The sequence below is a fragment of the Hemitrygon akajei genome, chromosome 24, assembly GCF_048418815.1.
Source record: "Hemitrygon akajei chromosome 24, sHemAka1.3, whole genome shotgun sequence".
NCBI classification, from domain to species: domain Eukaryota; kingdom Metazoa; phylum Chordata; class Chondrichthyes; order Myliobatiformes; family Dasyatidae; genus Hemitrygon; species Hemitrygon akajei.
Window position 1 is genome coordinate 47,687,841 of NC_133147.1, and position 19,138 is coordinate 47,706,978.

The 19,138-nt window shown below is 59.7% G+C and overlaps 1 protein-coding gene across 4 annotated transcripts in view; it reads right to left on the minus strand.

Annotated features, from left to right (window-relative positions):
• Nucleotides 1-17,047, minus strand: part of LOC140716056 (RNA-binding protein 10-like) — a 70,443-nt gene extending 53,396 nt beyond the window's left edge. For 2 of the 4 annotated variants that reach the window (XM_073028744.1, XM_073028742.1), the window contains exon 1: nucleotides 16,830-17,047. The gene's annotated coding sequence lies outside the window, so the exon portion shown is untranslated. The remainder of the gene's footprint in view (nucleotides 1-16,829) is intronic. The other 2 variants (XM_073028741.1, XM_073028743.1) reach the window with 2 other exon arrangements.
• Nucleotides 17,048-19,138: the final 2,091 nt, after the last annotated feature.

Genomic DNA, 19,138 nt, shown 5'->3' on the forward strand with positions numbered 1-19,138 from the left:
GTGGCTGACAAGTGAAGTCAGCGCCAAAGTAAAAGCAAAAGCGAGGACATACAAGGAAGCCAGAACTAGTGGGAAGATAGAGGATCGGGGAGCTTTTAAGAACCTGCAGAAGGAAACTAAGAAGTTCATTAGGAAAGAAAAGATAAATTATAAGTGGAAGCTGGTGACTAATACAAAGAAGATACTAAAACCTTTTTTAAGTATATAAAGGGTAAAAGAGAGTCAAATGTAGATATAGGACCAATGCAAAATGATGCTGGAGATATTGTAATTAGAGATGCAGAGATGGAAGAGGAACTGAATGTGTATTTTGCATCAGTCTTCACAGTGGAAGACATCTGCAGTACAGTGTCAGGGAAGTGAAGTTTGTGCAGTAAAAATTACGACAGAGAAGGTGCTCAGGAAGCTTAATGGTCTGAAGGTGGAGAAATTGGGACCTGATGGAACGCACCCTCGGGTTCTGAAGGAAGTAGCTGGAGAGAATGCAGAGGCATTAACTCTGATCTTTCAAGAACTGATAGATTCTGGCATTGTACCGGATGACTGGAAAATTGCAAATGTTACTCCGTTATTTAAGAAGGGTGGGAGACAGCAGAAAGGAAACGATAGATCTGTTAGCCTGACATCAGTGGTTGGGAAGTTGTCGGAATCGATTGTTAGGGATGAGATTACGGAATACCTGGAGGCACATGGCAAGACAGGCCAAAGTCATCATGGTTTCCTTAAAGGAAAATCCTGCCTGACTAACCTACTGCAATTCTTTGAGGAAATTACAAGCAGGGTAGACAAAGGAGAGGCAGTACATGAGGTATACTTGGATTTTCAGAAGGTCTTTGACAAGGTGCCGCACATGAGGCTGCTTAGCAAGATAAGCGCCCGTGGCATTACAGAGGTGGGGCACTGACTGGTCAGCAGAAAAGAGAGAGAGGGAATAAAGGGATCCTATTCTGGTTGGTTGCTGGTTACCAGTGGAGCTCCCCACAGGGGAGGTGTTGGGATTGCTGCTTTTTTTTTACAATGTAGTTCAATGATTTGGACTACAGTATTAATGGATTTGTGGCTAAATTTGCCGATGATACAAAGACAGGTGGAGGAGCAGGTAGTGTTGAGGAAACAGAGACACTTAGATAGTTTAGGGGAATGGGCAAAGAAGTGGCAAATGAAATACAATGCTGGTCATGTACTTTGGTGGAAGAAATAAATAGGCAGACTTATTTAGATGGGGAGAGAATTCAAAATGCAGATATGCAAAGGGACTTGGGAGTCTTTGTGCAAGATAGCCTAAAGGTTAAGTTCCAGATTTGGTTGTGAAAAAGGCAAATGCAATGCTGGCATACATTTCTAGAGGTATAGAATATAAGAGCAGGGATGTGATGTTGAGGCTCTAAAAGGCACTCATGAGACCACACTTGGAGTATTGTGTGCAGTTTTGGGCTCCTTATTTTAGAAAGGATATACTGACATTGGAGAAGGTTCAGAGAAGATTCACCAGAATGATTCCAGGAATGAAAGGGTTACCGTATGAGGAATGTCTGGCAGCTCCTGGGCTATATTCCCTGGAGTTATGGACAATGGGGGGGGGGGGGGGGGGGGGGCGGTTCTCGTAGAAACATTAAAAGACCTGAACTGATTAGATATGGCAAAGTTATTTCCCATGGTAGGAGATTCTAGGACAAGAGGGCACAACTTCAGGATTGAAGGACGTCCTTTCAGAACTGAGATGTGGAGAAATTACTTTAGTCAGAGGGTGGTGAATCTGTGGAATTTGTTGCCACGAGCGGCTATGGAGGCCAAGTCATTGGGTGTATTCAAGGCAGAGATAGATTGGTTCTTAATTAGCCAGGGCATCAAAGGGTATGGGGTGAAAGCAGGGAGTGGGGATGACTGGAAGAATTAGATCAGCCCATGATTGAATGGCGGAACAGACTCAAAGGGCCAAATGGCCTACTTCTGCTCCTATATCTTATATGCCAGTAATAATAAACCCGATTCTGAATTGGTAGTGGATGTGGTCAGTAGCTTTAAATTACTGGGCATTAACACTTCGGATGCCAGTCCTAGGAGCAGCACACACATGCAATCACAGGGAAGCAGGGTCCTCTGCTACTGATTTCTTAGGACGTTAAGGAAATTCAGCTTGTTACCAAACACTCTTAATAAACTTCTACAGATGTACCGTTGAAAGCATCCTGACTGGCTCTGTATCATGGTAGTGGACGACTGATATGTCACAGGGACATCCCAACCATCCTCGGTTTTATCTACAGGAGGTATTGCCTCAAGAAGGTGGCGTCCGTCATCAAAGATCTTCTCCCCCCCCCCCCCCCCCCCACCCCCGGGCCATGCCATTGTCTTCAGCTCCTATCAGGCAGGAGGTACTGAAACTGAAAGTCAGTTTCATGAACAGCCACTTCCCTTTGAACCGACTGGCAGAACCCGAATCACTACCTCAGAACAGTGACACTGTAACCACTCTGATTACTTTGCACTAACGTGGAAATTGTTCTTGTTTTCTTCTTGTTCTTTTCCCTGTAAAAACTGTATAATTTAATTGTGAATCCGATGCTGTGTGCCTGTGAAGTTGCAGCAGGTAAGCTGTTCATTGCACCTGTGAATATACGTTCTTCTACACTGACAAATAATTCCACTTGGCTATCACTTTATCTGTCCACCCAAACTACACCAAATTAGGCACTGTATTCCCTTTGTACTCCTCGACATACTGATGTAGGGGATGATCTGCACACAAGCAAACACTCTTCACTGTATCTTCCAACATATATAGACAATAGCAAAATTACAAATCTGCCTGTGTCCGGCCAAAATCCCCCCAAAACTTCCCTACCCATTCATCTCTCCAAATGTTAAAAACATACACACAGTACAACTTCCTCGTTCAGCACAAGGACAACTTCAGAACAGAAACTTGCCCCGAGGGTCTCCATCAAATCATTCCCTCACACCTTACTCAAGGAAAACCCATCCACCGTCTTGCATTTAGCACACTTCTTTCAAAACCTATCCTTTCAGTACACCAACACAAAAGTGCTTCAAGCAGAAGTGCACGCACTTCTACCACTTCCACTGGCAGCTCAGAAGAGCCACAACTGTAACCTGCCAGTCAGGGGGTTCCAGTCTAGGGTCCACGGACACCTTAACAATGCTCGTCCGTGCCGTAAAAAACATTGGGAACCACTAGCCACTTCACCTCACAAATCTGTCCTCGTGTCTTAGAACGTAAAACACCACTACGAATAGAGAACCTGCCCAGCACCATAAAACACTTGGTTAGTGTTTGCAACCAGTCTCTTACTGAACAACTGCGATAGAGAACAGGAATATATCAAGAGGTGGAGAGAGCTCTCTCACCATGGCCGCAGGTTACGAGTCTGGTTCGCTCTGTGACACGAGGACATGGTACCAGCATTGACAGGTCTGTCACTGTGTAACATGGGGATACAGAACCGGTGGAGACAGGTCCGTCGCTGTGTAACACCGGGGTACGGCACCGGTGGGGACGGGTCTGTCACTGTGACAACGGGGTACGGTACCAGCATTGACAGGTCTGTCACTGTGTAACATCAGGATACAGAACCGGTGGAGACGGGTCCGTCGCGGAGTAACACCGGGGTACGGTACCGGTGGGGACGGGTCTGTCGCTGGGTGACACCGGGGTACGGTACCGGTGGGGACGGGTCTGTCGCTGTGCGACACCGGGGTACAGTACCGGTGGGGACGGGTCTGTCACTGAGTAACACCGGGGTATGGTACCGGTGGGGACGGGTCTGTCACTGTGTGACACCGGGGTACGGTACCGGTGGGGACAGGTCTGTCAGTGTATAACACCGGGGTACGGAACCGGTGGGGACGGGTCTGTCACTGTGCGACACCGGGGTACGGTACCGGTGGGGACGGGTCCGTCACTGTGTGACACCAGGGTACGGGACCGGTGGGGACGGGTCCGTCACTGTGTGACACCGGGGTACGGGTACCGGTGAGGAAGGGTCCGTCACTGTGTGACACCGGGGTACGGGACCGGTGGGGACGGGTCGGTCACTGTGTAACACCGGGGTACGGGACCGGTGGGGACGGGTCTGTCACTGTGTGACACCGGGGTAAGGTACCGGTGGGGACGGGTCTGTCAATGTGTGACACCGGGGTACAGTACCGGCGGGGACGGGTCTGTCACTGTGTGACACCGGGGTAAGGTACCGGTGGGGACGGGTGTGTCCTGTGTGACACCGGGGGTACGGTAACGGTGGGGACAGGTCTGTCAGTGTATAACACCGGGGTACGGTACCGGTGGGGACGGGTCCGTCACTGTGCGACACCGGGGTACGGTACCGGTGGGGACGGGTCCGTCACTGTGCGACACCGGGGTACGGTACCGGTGGGGACGGGTCCGTCACTGTGCGACACCGGGGTACGGTACCGGTGGGGACGGGTCCGTCACTGTGCGACACCGGGGTACGGTACCGGTGGGGACGGGTCCGTCACTGTGCGACACCGGGGTACGGTACCGGTGGGGACGGGTACGTCACTGTGCGACACCGGGGTACGGTACCGGTGGGGACGGGTCCGTCACTGTGCGACACCGGGGTACGGTACCGGTGGGGACGGGTCCGTCACTGTGCGACACCGGGGTACGGTACCGGTGGGGACGGGTCCGTCACTGTGTGACACCGGGGTACGGTACCGGTGGGGACGGGTCTGTCACTGTGTGACACCGGGGTACGGTACCGGTGGGGACAGGTCTGTCAGTGTATAACACCGGGGTACGGTACCGGTGGGGACGGGGCTGTCACTGTGCGACACCGGGGTACGGTACCGGTGGGGACAGGTCTGTCAGTGTGTGACACCGGGGTACAGTACCGGTGGGGACGGGTCTGTCACTGTGTAACACCGGGGTACGGTACCGGTGGGGACGGGTCTGTCACGGTGCGACACCGGGATACGGTACCTGTGGGGACGGGTCTGTCACGGTGCGACACCGGGATACGGTACCGGTGGGGACGGGTCTGTCGCTGTGCGACACCGGGGTACAGTACCGGTGGGGACGGGTCTGTCACTGAGTAACACCGGGGTATGGTACTGGTGGGGACGGGTCTGTCACAGTAACACCGGGGTACGGTACCGGTGGGGACGGGTCTGTCACAGTAACACCGGGGTACGGTACCGGTGGGGACGGGTCTGTCACTGTGCGACACCGGGGTACGGTACCGGTGGGGACAGGTCTGTCAGTGTGTGACACCGGGGTACAGTACCGGTGGGGACGGGTCTGTCACTGTGTAACACCGGGGTACGGTACCGGTGGGGACGGGTCTGTCGCTGTGCGACACCGGGGTACAGTACCGGTGGGGACGGGTCTGTCACTGAGTAACACCGGGGTATGGTACCGGTGGAGACGGGTCCGTCGCGGAGTAACACCGGGGTACGGTACCGGTGGGGACGGGTCTGTCGCTGGGTGACACCGGGGTACGGTACCGGTGGGGACGGGTCTGTCGCTGTGCGACACCGGGGTACAGTACCGGTGGGGACGGGTCTGTCACTGAGTAACACCGGGGTATGGTACCGGTGGGGACGGGTCTGTCACTGTGTGACACCGGGGTACGGTACCGGTGGGGACAGGTCTGTCAGTGTATAACACCGGGGTACGGAACCGGTGGGGACGGGTCTGTCACTGTGCGACACCGGGGTACGGTACCGGTGGGGACGGGTCCGTCACTGTGTGACACCAGGGTATGGGACCGGTGGGGACGGGTCCGTCACTGTGTGACACTGGGGTACGGTACCGGTGGGGACGGGTCGGTCACTGTGTAACACCGGGGTACGGGACCGGTGGGGACGGGTCTGTCACTGTGTGACACCGGGGTAAGGTACCGGTGGGGACGGGTCTGTCAATGTGTGACACCGGGGTACGGTACCGGCGGGGACGGGTCTGTCACTGTGTGACACCGGGGTAAGGTACCGGTGGGGACGGGTGTGTCCTGTGTGACACCGGGGTACGGTAACGGTGGGGACAGGTCTGTCAGTGTATAACACCGGGGTACGGTACCTGTGGGGACGGGTCCGTCACTGTGCGACACCGGGGTACGGTACCGGTGGGGACGGGTCCGTCACTGTGCGACACCGGGGTACAGTACCGGTGGGGACGGGTCCGTCACTGTGCGACACCGGGGTACGGTACCGGTGGGGACGGGTCCGTCACTGTGCGACACCGGGGTACGGTACCGGTGGGGACGGGTCCGTCACTGTGCGACACCGGGGTACGGTACCGGTGGGGACGGGTCCGTCACTGTGCGACACCGGGGTACGGTACCGGTGGGGACGGGTCCGTCACTGTGTGACACCGGGGTACGGTACCGGTGGGGACGGGTCTGTCACTGTGTGACACCGGGGTACGGTACCGGTGGGGACAGGTCTGTCAGTGTATAACACCGGGGTACGGTACCGGTGGGGACGGGGCTGTCACTGTGCGACACCGGGGTACGGTACCGGTGGGGACAGGTCTGTCAGTGTGTGACACCGGGGTACAGTACCGGTGGGGACGGGTCTGTCACTGTGTAACACCGGGGTACGGTACCGGTGGGGACGGGTCTGTCACGGTGCGACACCGGGATACGGTACCGGTGGGGACGGGTCTGTCACGGTGCGACACCGGGATACGGTACCGGTGGGGACGGGTCTGTCGCTGTGCGACACCGGGGTACAGTACCGGTGGGGACGGGTCTGTCACTGAGTAACACCGGGGTATGGTACTGGTGGGGACGGGTCTGTCACAGTAACACCGGGGTACGGTACCGGTGGGGACGGGTCTGTCACAGTAACACCGGGGTACGGAACCGGTGGGGATGGGTCTGTCACTGTGTTGTACCGGGGAACGGGTCCGTGTCTGTCACTGTGTTGTACCGGGGTATGGTACCGGTGGGGACGGATCCGTGTCTGTCACTGTGTAGCACCGGGGTACGGTACCGGTGGGGACGGGTCTGTCACTGTGTGACACCGGGGTACGGTACCGGTGGGGACGGGTCTGTCACTGTGTGACACCGGGGTACGGTACCGGTGGGGACAGGTCTGTCAGTGTATAACACCGGGGTACGGAACCGGTGGGGACGGGTCTGTCACTGTGCGACACCGGGGTACGGTACCGGTGGGGACAGGTCTGTCAGTGTGTGACACCGGGGTACAGTACCGGTGGGGACGGGTCTGTCACTGTGTAACACCGGGGTACGGTACCGGTGGGGACGGGTCTGTCACGGTGCGACACCGGGATACGGTACCGGTGGGGACGGGTCTGTCACGGTGCGACACCGGGATACGGTACCGGTGGGGACGGGTCTGTCACGGTGCGACACCGGGATACGGTACCGGTGGGGACGGGTCTGTCACGGTGCGACACCGGGATACGGTACCGGTGGGGACGGGTCTGTCACGGTGCGACACCGGGATACGGTACCGGTGGGGACGGGTCTGTCGCTGTGCGACACCGGGGTACGGTGCCGGTGGGGACGGGGCTGTCACTGTGCGACACCGGGGTACGGTACCGGTGGGGACGGGTCTGTCTCTGTGTGACACCGGGGTACGGTACCGGTGGGAACGGGTCTGTCACTGTATGACACCGGGGTACAGTACCGGTGGGGACGGGTCTGTCACTGAGTAACACCGGGGTATGGTACTGGTGGGGACGGGTCTGTCACAGTAACACCGGGGTACGGTACCGGTGGGGACGGGTCTGTCACAGTAACACCGGTGTACGGTACCGGTGGGGACGGGTCTGTCAGTGTGTGACACCGGGGTACGGTACCGGCGGGGACGGGTCTGTCAGTGTGTGACACCGGGGTACGGTACCGGCGGGGACGGGTCTGTCAGTGTGTGACACCGGGGTACGGTACCGGTGGGGACGGGTCTGTCACTGTGTAACACCGGGGTACGGTACCGGTGGGGACAGGTCCGTCACTGTGTAACACCGGGGTACGGTACCGGTGGGGATGGGTCTGTCACTGTGTTGTACCGGGGAACGGGTCCGTGTCTGTCACTGTGTTGTACCGGGGTATGGTACCGGTGGGGACGGATCCGTGTCTGTCACTGTGTAGCACCGGGGTACGGTACCGGTGGGGACAGGTCCGTCACTGTGTAACACCGGGGTACGGTACCGGTGGGGACGGGTCTGTCACTGTGTAACACCGGGGTACGGTACCGGTGGGGACGGGTGTGTCCTGTGTGACACCGGGGTACGGTACCGGTGGGGACGGGTCTGTCAGTGTGTGACACCGGGGTACGGTACCGGTGGGGACGGGTCCGTCACTGTGTGACACCGGGGTACGGTACCGGTGGGGACGGGTCTGTCACTGTGTGACACCGGGGTACGGTACCGGTGGGGACGGGTCTGTCACAGTATAACACCGGGGTACGGTACCGGTGGGGACGGGTCTGTCACAGTAACACCGGGGTACGGTACCGGTGGGGACGGGTCTGTCACAGTGTAGCACCGGGGTACGGTACCGGTGGGGACGGGGCTGTCACTGTGCGACACCGGGGTACGGTACCGGTGGGGACAGGTCTGTCAGTGTGTGACACCGGGGTACAGTACCGGTGGGGACGGGTCTGTCACTGTGTAACACCGGGGTACGGTACCGGTGGGGACGGGTCTGTCACGGTGCGAACCGGGATACGGTACCTGTGGGGACGGGTCTGTCACGGTGCGACACCGGGATACGGTACCGGTGGGGACGGGTCTGTCGCTGTGCGACACCGGGGTACAGTACCGGTGGGGACGGTCTGTCACTGAGTAACACCGGGGTATGGTACTGGTGGGGACGGGTCTGTCACAGTAACACCGGGGTACGGTACCGGTGGGGACGGGTCTGTCACAGTAACACCGGGGTACGGTACCGGTGGGGACGGGTCTGTCACTGTGCGACACCGGGGTACGGTACCGGTGGGGACAGGTCTGTCAGTGTGTGACACCGGGGTACAGTACCGGTGGGGACGGGTCTGTCACTGTGTAACACCGGGGTACGGTACCGGTGGGGACGGGTCTGTCGCTGTGCGACACCGGGGTACAGTACCGGTGGGGACGGGTCTGTCACTGAGTAACACCGGGGTATGGTACCGGTGGAGACGGGTCCGTCGCGGAGTAACACCGGGGTACGGTACCGGTGGGGACGGGTCTGTCGCTGGGTGACACCGGGGTACGGTACCGGTGGGGACGGGTCTGTCGCTGTGCGACACCGGGGTACAGTACCGGTGGGGACGGGTCTGTCACTGAGTAACACCGGGGTATGGTACCGGTGGGGACGGGTCTGTCACTGTGTGACACCGGGGTACGGTACCGGTGGGGACAGGTCTGTCAGTGTATAACACCGGGGTACGGAACCGGTGGGGACGGGTCTGTCACTGTGCGACACCGGGGTACGGTACCGGTGGGGACGGGTCCGTCACTGTGTGACACCAGGGTATGGGACCGGTGGGGACGGGTCCGTCACTGTGTGACACTGGGGTACGGTACCGGTGAGGAAGGGTCCGTCACTGTGTGACACCGGGGTACGGGACCGGTGGGGACGGGTCGGTCACTGTGTAACACCGGGGTACGGGACCGGTGGGGACGGGTCTGTCACTGTGTGACACCGGGGTAAGGTACCGGTGGGGACGGGTCTGTCAATGTGTGACACCGGGGTACGGTACCGGCGGGGACGGGTCTGTCACTGTGTGACACCGGGGTAAGGTACCGGTGGGGACGGGTGTGTCCTGTGTGACACCGGGGTACGGTAACGGTGGGGACAGGTCTGTCAGTGTATAACACCGGGGTACGGTACCTGTGGGGACGGGTCCGTCACTGTGCGACACCGGGGTACGGTACCGGTGGGGACGGGTCCGTCACTGTGCGACACCGGGGTACAGTACCGGTGGGGACGGGTCCGTCACTGTGCGACACCGGGGTACGGTACCGGTGGGGACGGGTCCGTCACTGTGCGACACCGGGGTACGGTACCGGTGGGGACGGGTCCGTCACTGTGCGACACCGGGGTACGGTACCGGTGGGGACGGGTCCGTCACTGTGCGACACCGGGGTACGGTACCGGTGGGGACGGGTCCGTCACTGTGTGACACCGGGGTACGGTACCGGTGGGGACGGGTCTGTCACTGTGTGACACCGGGGTACGGTACCGGTGGGGACAGGTCTGTCAGTGTATAACACCGGGGTACGGTACCGGTGGGGACGGGGCTGTCACTGTGCGACACCGGGGTACGGTACCGGTGGGGACAGGTCTGTCAGTGTGTGACACCGGGGTACAGTACCGGTGGGGACGGGTCTGTCACTGTGTAACACCGGGGTACGGTACCGGTGGGGACGGGTCTGTCACGGTGCGACACCGGGATACGGTACCGGTGGGGACGGGTCTGTCACGGTGCGACACCGGGATACGGTACCGGTGGGGACGGGTCTGTCGCTGTGCGACACCGGGGTACAGTACCGGTGGGGACGGGTCTGTCACTGAGTAACACCGGGGTATGGTACTGGTGGGGACGGGTCTGTCACAGTAACACCGGGGTACGGTACCGGTGGGGACGGGTCTGTCACAGTAACACCGGGGTATGGTACCGGTGGGGATGGGTCTGTCACTGTGTTGTACCGGGGAACGGGTCCGTGTCTGTCACTGTGTTGTACCGGGGTATGGTACCGGTGGGGACGGATCCGTGTCTGTCACTGTGTAGCACCGGGGTACGGTACCGGTGGGGACGGGTCTGTCACTGTGTGACACCGGGGTACGGTACCGGTGGGGACGGGTCTGTCACTGTGTGACACCGGGGTACGGTACCGGTGGGGACAGGTCTGTCAGTGTATAACACCGGGGTACGGAACCGGTGGGGACGGGTCTGTCACTGTGCGACACCGGGGTACGGTACCGGTGGGGACAGGTCTGTCAGTGTGTGACACCGGGGTACAGTACCGGTGGGGACGGGTCTGTCACTGTGTAACACCGGGGTACGGTACCGGTGGGGACGGGTCTGTCACGGTGCGACACCGGGATACGGTACCGGTGGGGACGGGTCTGTCACGGTGCGACACCGGGATACGGTACCGGTGGGGACGGGTCTGTCACGGTGCGACACCGGGATACGGTACCGGTGGGGACGGGTCTGTCACGGTGCGACACCGGGATACGGTACCGGTGGGGACGGGTCTGTCACGGTGCGACACCGGGATACGGTACCGGTGGGGACGGGTCTGTCGCTGTGCGACACCGGGGTACGGTGCCGGTGGGGACGGGGCTGTCACTGTGCGACACCGGGGTACGGTACCGGTGGGGACGGGTCTGTCTCTGTGTGACACCGGGGTACGGTACCGGTGGGAACGGGTCTGTCACTGTATGACACCGGGGTACAGTACCGGTGGGGACGGGTCTGTCACTGAGTAACACCGGGGTATGGTACTGGTGGGGACGGGTCTGTCACAGTAACACCGGGGTACGGTACCGGTGGGGACGGGTCTGTCACAGTAACACCGGTGTACGGTACCGGTGGGGACGGGTCCGTCACTGTGTGACACTGGGGTACGGTACCGGTGAGGAAGGGTCCGTCACTGTGTGACACCGGGGTACGGGACCGGTGGGGACGGGTCTGTCAGTGTGTGACACCGGGGTACGGTACCGGTGGGGACGGGTCTGTCACTGTGTGACACCGGGGTAAGGTACCGGTGGGGACGGGTCTGTCAGTGTGTGACACCGGGGTACGGTACCGGTGGGGACGGGTCCGTCACTGTGTGACACCGGGGTACGGTACCGGTGGGGACGGGTCTGTCACTGTGTGACACCGGGGTACGGTACCGGTGGGGAAGGGTCTGTCACAGTATAACACCGGGGTACGGTACCGGTGGGGACGGGTCTGTCACAGTAACACCGGGGTACGGTACCGGTGGGGACGGGTCTGTCACAGTGTTGCACCGGGGTACGGAACCGGTGGGGACGGGTCTGTCACTGTGCGACACCGGGGTACGGTACCGGTGGGGACGGGTCCGTCACTGTGTGACACCAGGGTATGGGACCGGTGGGGACGGGTCCGTCACTGTGTGACACCGGGGTACGGTACCGGTGGGGACGGGTCTGTCACTGTGTGACACCGGGGTACGGTACCGGTGGGGACGGGTCTGTCACAGTATAACACCGGGGTACGGTACCGGTGGGGACGGGTCTGTCACAGTAACACCGGGGTACGGTACCGGTGGGGACGGGTCTGTCACAGTGTAGCACCGGGGTACGGTACCGGTGGGGACGGGTCCGTCACTGTGCGACACCGGGGTACAGTACCGGTGGGGGCGGGTCCGTCACTGTGCGACACCGGGGTACGGTACCGGTGGGGACGGGTCCGTCACTGTGCGACACCGGGGTACGGTACCGGTGGGGACGGGTCCGTCACTGTGCGACACCGGGGTACGGTACCGGTGGGGACGGGTCCGTCACTGTGCGACACCGGGGTACGGTACCGGTGGGGACTGGTCCGTCACTGTGTGACACCGGGGTACGGTACCGGTGGGGACGGGTCTGTCACTGTGTGACACCGGGGTACGGTACCGGTGGGGACAGGTCTGTCAGTGTATAACACCGGGGTACGGTACCGGTGGGGACGGGGCTGTCACTGTGCGACACCGGGGTACGGTACCGGTGGGGACAGGTCTGTCAGTGTGTGACACCGGGGTACAGTACCGGTGGGGACGGGTCTGTCACTGTGTAACACCGGGGTACGGTACCGGTGGGGACGGGTCTGTCACGGTGCGACACCGGGATACGGTACCGGTGGGGACGGGTCTGTCACGGTGCGACACCGGGATACGGTACCGGTGGGGACGGGTCTGTCGCTGTGCGACACCGGGGTACAGTACCGGTGGGGACGGGTCTGTCACTGTGTAACACCGGGGTACGGTACCGGTGGGGACGGGTCTGTCAGTGTGTGACACCGGGGTACAGTACCGGTGGGGACGGGTCTGTCACTGTGTAACACCGGGGTACGGTACCGGTGGGGACGGGTCTGTCACGGTGCGACACCGGGATACGGTACCGGTGGGGACGGGTCTGTCACGGTGCGACACCGGGATACGGTACCGGTGGGGACGGGTCTGTCGCTGTGCGACACCGGGGTACAGTACCGGTGGGGACGGGTCTGTCACTGAGTAACACCGGGGTATGGTACCGGTGGAGACGGGTCCGTCGCGGAGTAACACCGGGGTACGGTACCGGTGGGGACGGGTCTGTCGCTGGGTGACACCGGGGTACGGTACCGGTGGGGACGGGTCTGTCGCTGTGCGACACCGGGGTACAGTACCGGTGGGGACGGGTCTGTCACTGAGTAACACCGGGGTATGGTACCGGTGGGGACGGGTCTGTCACTGTGTGACACCGGGGTACGGTACCGGTGGGGACAGGTCTGTCAGTGTATAACACCGGGGTACGGAACCGGTGGGGACGGGTCTGTCACTGTGCGACACCGGGGTACGGTACCGGTGGGGACGGGTCCGTCACTGTGTGACACCAGGGTATGGGACCGGTGGGGACGGGTCCGTCACTGTGTGACACTGGGGTACGGTACCGGTGAGGAAGGGTCCGTCACTGTGTGACACCGGGGTACGGGACCGGTGGGGACGGGTCGGTCACTGTGTAACACCGGGGTACGGGACCGGTGGGGACGGGTCTGTCACTGTGTGACACCGGGGTAAGGTACCGGTGGGGACGGGTCTGTCAGTGTGTGACACCGGGGTACGGTACCGGTGGGGACGGGTCCGTCACTGTGTGACACCGGGGTACGGTACCGGTGGGGACGGGTCTGTCACTGTGTGACACCGGGGTACGGTACCGGTGGGGAAGGGTCTGTCACAGTATAACACCGGGGTACGGTACCGGTGGGGACGGGTCTGTCACAGTAACACCGGGGTACGGTACCGGTGGGGACGGGTCTGTCACAGTGTTGCACCGGGGTACGGAACCGGTGGGGACGGGTCTGTCACTGTGCGACACCGGGGTACGGTACCGGTGGGGACGGGTCCGTCACTGTGTGACACCAGGGTATGGGACCGGTGGGGACGGGTCCGTCACTGTGTGACACTGGGGTACGGTACCGGTGAGGAAGGGTCCGTCACTGTGTGACACCGGGGTACGGTACCGGTGGGGAAGGGTCTGTCACAGTATAACACCGGGGTACGGTACCGGTGGGGACGGGTCTGTCACTGTGTGACACCGGGGTAAGGTACCGGTGGGGACGGGTGTGTCCTGTGTGACACCGGGGTACGGTAACGGTGGGGACAGGTCTGTCAGTGTATAACACCGGGGTACGGTACCTGTGGGGACGGGTCCGTCACTGTGCGACACCGGGGTACGGTACCGGTGGGGACGGGTCCGTCACTGTGCGACACCGGGGTACAGTACCGGTGGGGACGGGTCCGTCACTGTGTGACACCGGGGTACGGTACCGGTGGGGACGGGTCCGTCACTGTGTGACACCGGGGTACGGTACCGGTGGGGACGGGTCCGTCACTGTGTGACACCGGGGTACGGTACCGGTGGGGACGGGTCCGTCACTGTGTGACACCGGGGTACGGTACCGGTGGGGACGGGTCCGTCGCTGTGTGACACCGGGGTACGGTACCGGTGGGGACGGGTCTGTCACTGTGTGACACCGGGGTACGGTACCGGTGGGGACGGGTCTGTCACTGTGTGACACCGGGGTACGGTACCGGTGGGGACGGGTCTGTCACAGTATAACACCGGGGTACGGTACCGGTGGGGACGGGTCTGTCACAGTAACACCGGGGTACGGTACCGGTGGGGACGGGTCTGTCACAGTGTAGCACCGGGGTACGGTACCGGTGGGGACGGGTCCGTCACTGTGTGACACCGGGGTACGGTACCGGTGGGGACGGGTGTGTCCTGTGTGACACCGGGGTACGGTACCGGTGGGGACGGGTCTGTCAGTGTGTGACACCGGGGTACGGTACCGGTGGGGACGGGTCCGTCACTGTGTGACACCGGGGTACGGTACCGGTGGGGACGGGTCTGTCACTGTGTGACACCGGGGTACGGTACCGGTGGGGACGGGTCTGTCACAGTATAACACCGGGGTACGGTACCGGTGGGGACGGGTCTGTCACAGTAACACCGGGGTACGGTACCGGTGGGGACGGGTCTGTCACAGTGTAGCACCGGGGTACGGTACCGGTGGGGACGGGTCCGTCACTGTGTGACACCGGGGTACGGTACCGGTGGGGACGGGTCCGTCACTGTGTGACACCGGGGTACGGTACTGGTGGGGACGGGTCCGTCACTGTGTGACACCGGGGTACGGTACCGGTGGGGACGGGTCCGTCACTGTGTGACACCGGGGTACGGTACCGGTGGGGACGGGTCCGTCACTGTGTGACACCGGGGTACGGTACCGGTGGGGACGGGTCTGTCACAGTATAACTCCGGGGTACGGTACCGGTGGGGACGGGTCTGTCACAGTAACACCGGGGGACGGGTCCGTCACTGTGTGACACCGGGGTACGGGTCCGTCACTGTGTGACACCGGGGTACGGTACCGGTGGGGACGGGTCCGTCGCTGTGTGACACCGGGGTACGGTACCGGTGGGGACGGGTCCGTCGCTGTGTGACACCGGGGTACGGTACCGGTGGGGACGGGTCCGTCGCTGTGTGACACCGGGGTACGGTACCGGTGGGGACGGGTCCGTCGCTGTGTGACACCGGGGTACGGTACCGGTGGGGACGGGTCCGTCGCTGTGTGACACCGGGGTACGGTACCGGTGGGGACGGGTCCGTCGCTGTGTGACACCGGGGTACGGTACCGGTGGGGACGGGTCCGTCGCTGTGTGACACCGGGGTACGGTACCGGTGGGGACGGGTCCGTCACTGTGTGACACCGGGGTACGGTACCGGTGGGGACGGGTCCGTCACTGTGTGACACCGGGGTACGGTACCGGTGGGGACGGGTCCGTCACTGTGTGACACCGGGGTACGGTACCGGTGGGGACGGGTCTGTCACTGTGTGACACCGGGATACGGTACCGGTGGGGACGGGTCTGTCAGTGTGTGACACCGGGGTACGGTACCGGTGGGGACGGGTCTGTCAGTGTGTGACACCGGGGTACGGTACCGGTGGGGACGGGTCTGTCAGTGTGTGACACCGGGGTACGGTACCGGTGGGGACGGGTCTGTCACTGTGTGACACCGGGGTACGGTACCGGTGGGGACGGGTCTGTCACTGTGTAACACCGGGGTACGGTACCGGTGGGGACGGGTCTGTCACAGTGTAGCACCGGGGTACGGTACCGGTGGGGACAGGTCCGTCACTGTGTGACACCGGGGTACGGTACCGGTGGGGACGGGTCCGTCACTGTGTAACACCGGGGTACGGTACCGGTGGGGACGGGTCTGTCACAGTGTAGCACCGGGGTACGGTACCGGTGGGGACGGGTCCGTCGCTGTGTGACACCGGGGTACGGTACCGGTGGGGACGGGTCCGTCGCTGTGTGACACCGGGGTATGGTCCCGGAAGGATAATGTCAATGATCCACGCCCTTCCCTCATGATGTTTACATGCCCACCCCTCCGCTACTCCACTCATGAGGCTCGAAGTTCGCCAGTATTTCTTTCCCTGCACCCCCCTCAGCCCTGATCTGCCTGCCAAGGCTTGTGGCCTAGACCAATTAAAGACCCGAACCACCGTTTATTTAACTTGCAGCAGTAGTTCCGTTCACATTTCCTCTCGTTCGCTCCATCCTTGTTCTCTGCCCCGAATTGTTTTGCAAAGGGAGGTGAGGTTAACATGCAGCCATGTCTTACCTTCAAATGGCTGCTGCCACCATCGCTCCGCAAACCAAATTGAAAAGAAAACAACCCAACAGAAAGGCGAGCGGAACAAAACAAAGCCGCGGCTGACAATGAGGCGATGTTGAGGCGGCCTACACCGGGGCTGGGCTCATTTACCCCCTCGCCGCCGGGGTTTATTCCAGCCCGTCACCTTCGCCTCACACGCACGCATAAAATGGCGGCGCCGTTCTTCCAGCCCCGCTCACCCTTAACATGGTCCCGCCCTCCACGCCGCGGTTCTCCATTGGCTGCGTCTCAGGGCCGCCGGCCAAATAATTGGCTTGCCGTCGCTGTCCCTCCAGCCGTTGCTAAGGATCTCCCTCTGTTATTGGTGGAAAAGCGCGGCCTTATTTAAATTGACACCGCCCCTCGAGACCCCGCCTTCCTCGCCAAATTTTCATGGGCACCGCCCCCTCTGGCAACGACGAGTCCCCTTATTTGCATAGGCCCCGCCTACCGGGCGTTTCGGGCAATGGCTTATTTAAGGTGGTACCGCCCCCTTCTAAATGTTCCGTTTCAATTGGCTCTTCCCACACCATCGCCGGACCACTCTTCATTTCAATTGGTCCGTTCCCCGCCGCACTCTTCACCAATGAACGTCGCTGTTCTTTACCGCAGAATTTATGAATGAAATCAACTTTTTTTTCGGGGAAGATAGTAACAGCGATGTTTTGGAAAGCTGCGACGTCAAATTTGCATTGTATCTTTCAGAACATTTGCTTTACAACGAACTATGGTTTGACCACACTTGGGGTATTGTATCGAGTCTGGGCGCGTCATTGTAGGAAGGAGGTGGAGAGGAGAGGGTACCAGGATGCTACCTGGATTGGAGAGCACGTTGAGCGAGCTTGGGGCGAAGGACAGTGAGAGATTTGATGATAAAGCATTCGGCCAGAGACCTTTTCCTCAAAGCAGAAATGACTAATCGGGGAGGTGATTTTAAGGTGACCGTAGGAAAGATGAGATGTGGGGGATATCAGAGGTATCTATCATTCCTCTCAACCCCATTCTCCTGCTTTCTCTCCATAACCTTTGACACTCTGATTAACACGCTATCAACCTCCACATTAAATAGATAAGACCGTAAGATCTAGGAGCAGAAGTATATATTTGGCCCATCGAGTCTGCTCTGCTACTCAATCATGGGCTGATCCAATTCTTCCAGTCATCCCCACTCCCCTGCCTTCTCACCATACCCTGGCTAATCAAGAACCTATCTATTCTCTGCCTTGAAGACACCCAATAATTTGGCCTCCACAGCCGCTCGTGGCAACAAATTCCACAGATCTACCACCCACTGACTGAAAATCCCCAACGACGTTGCCCTTCTGACACGCCTTTTCTATCTTCTGCTGTAATTTGTGATCCACATCCCAGCTGCCTTTCAGAGGCCTGTATACAACTGCCAGTAGCGTCCATTTACCCTTGCCATTTCTAAATTCAACCCAAAGAGACTCTGCACCTTTCTATGTTATCCCTTTCTAATGATTTAATATTATTTCTTATACACAGGGCCACACCCCCCCCCCCGCCTACTAACCTATCTTTTCGATGCACCGTATACTGTTGGACCTTCAGCTCCCAGTGGCAGCCATTCTTTAGCCAAGTTTCACAACGTCTTGCTTGCCAATCTGTAGCTGAATTTCAAGATTGTCCATTTTATTTCTTATGCTGCGTGCATTCAAATACAACACTTTCAGTCCAGTGACTTGGCCTCCACAGCTGTCTGTGGCAAAAGAACCCCACAGATTCACTTCCCTCTAGCTAAAGGATTTCTTCCTAATCTCTGTTCTAAATGGATGTCCTTGTATTCTGAGGCTAAGCTCTCTGGTCCGAGACTACCCCACTATTGGAAACATAATCTCCATGTCCACTCTATCCACGCTTTTCAACATTCAATAGATTTCAATGCGATCCTGCGCCCCTCCCCCCATTCTTCTCAACTCCAGCAAGTTCAGGCCCAGAGTCAGCAAACATTCCTCATATATTTATCGTTTCGTTTCTGATCATCATTGAGCAGGAACTCACAAGAGCAGCACTTCAGATGCCATGGCTACAGCTGAGAGATTGGGTGTTTTGTGTTGAGTGACTCTACTCCCAATACCTCAGAGCCAATCAACCATCTACAAGGTACAAGTCAGGTGTGTGATGGGACACTCCCCACTTGCCCGGGTAGAGTTAGTCCATACACTCCACATCCGCCACATTACCTTCCCCCTGTCTATGTCAGGAGAGTGACAGGAAACTCTCCACTTACCCAGGTGGAGATAGTCCACGCACTC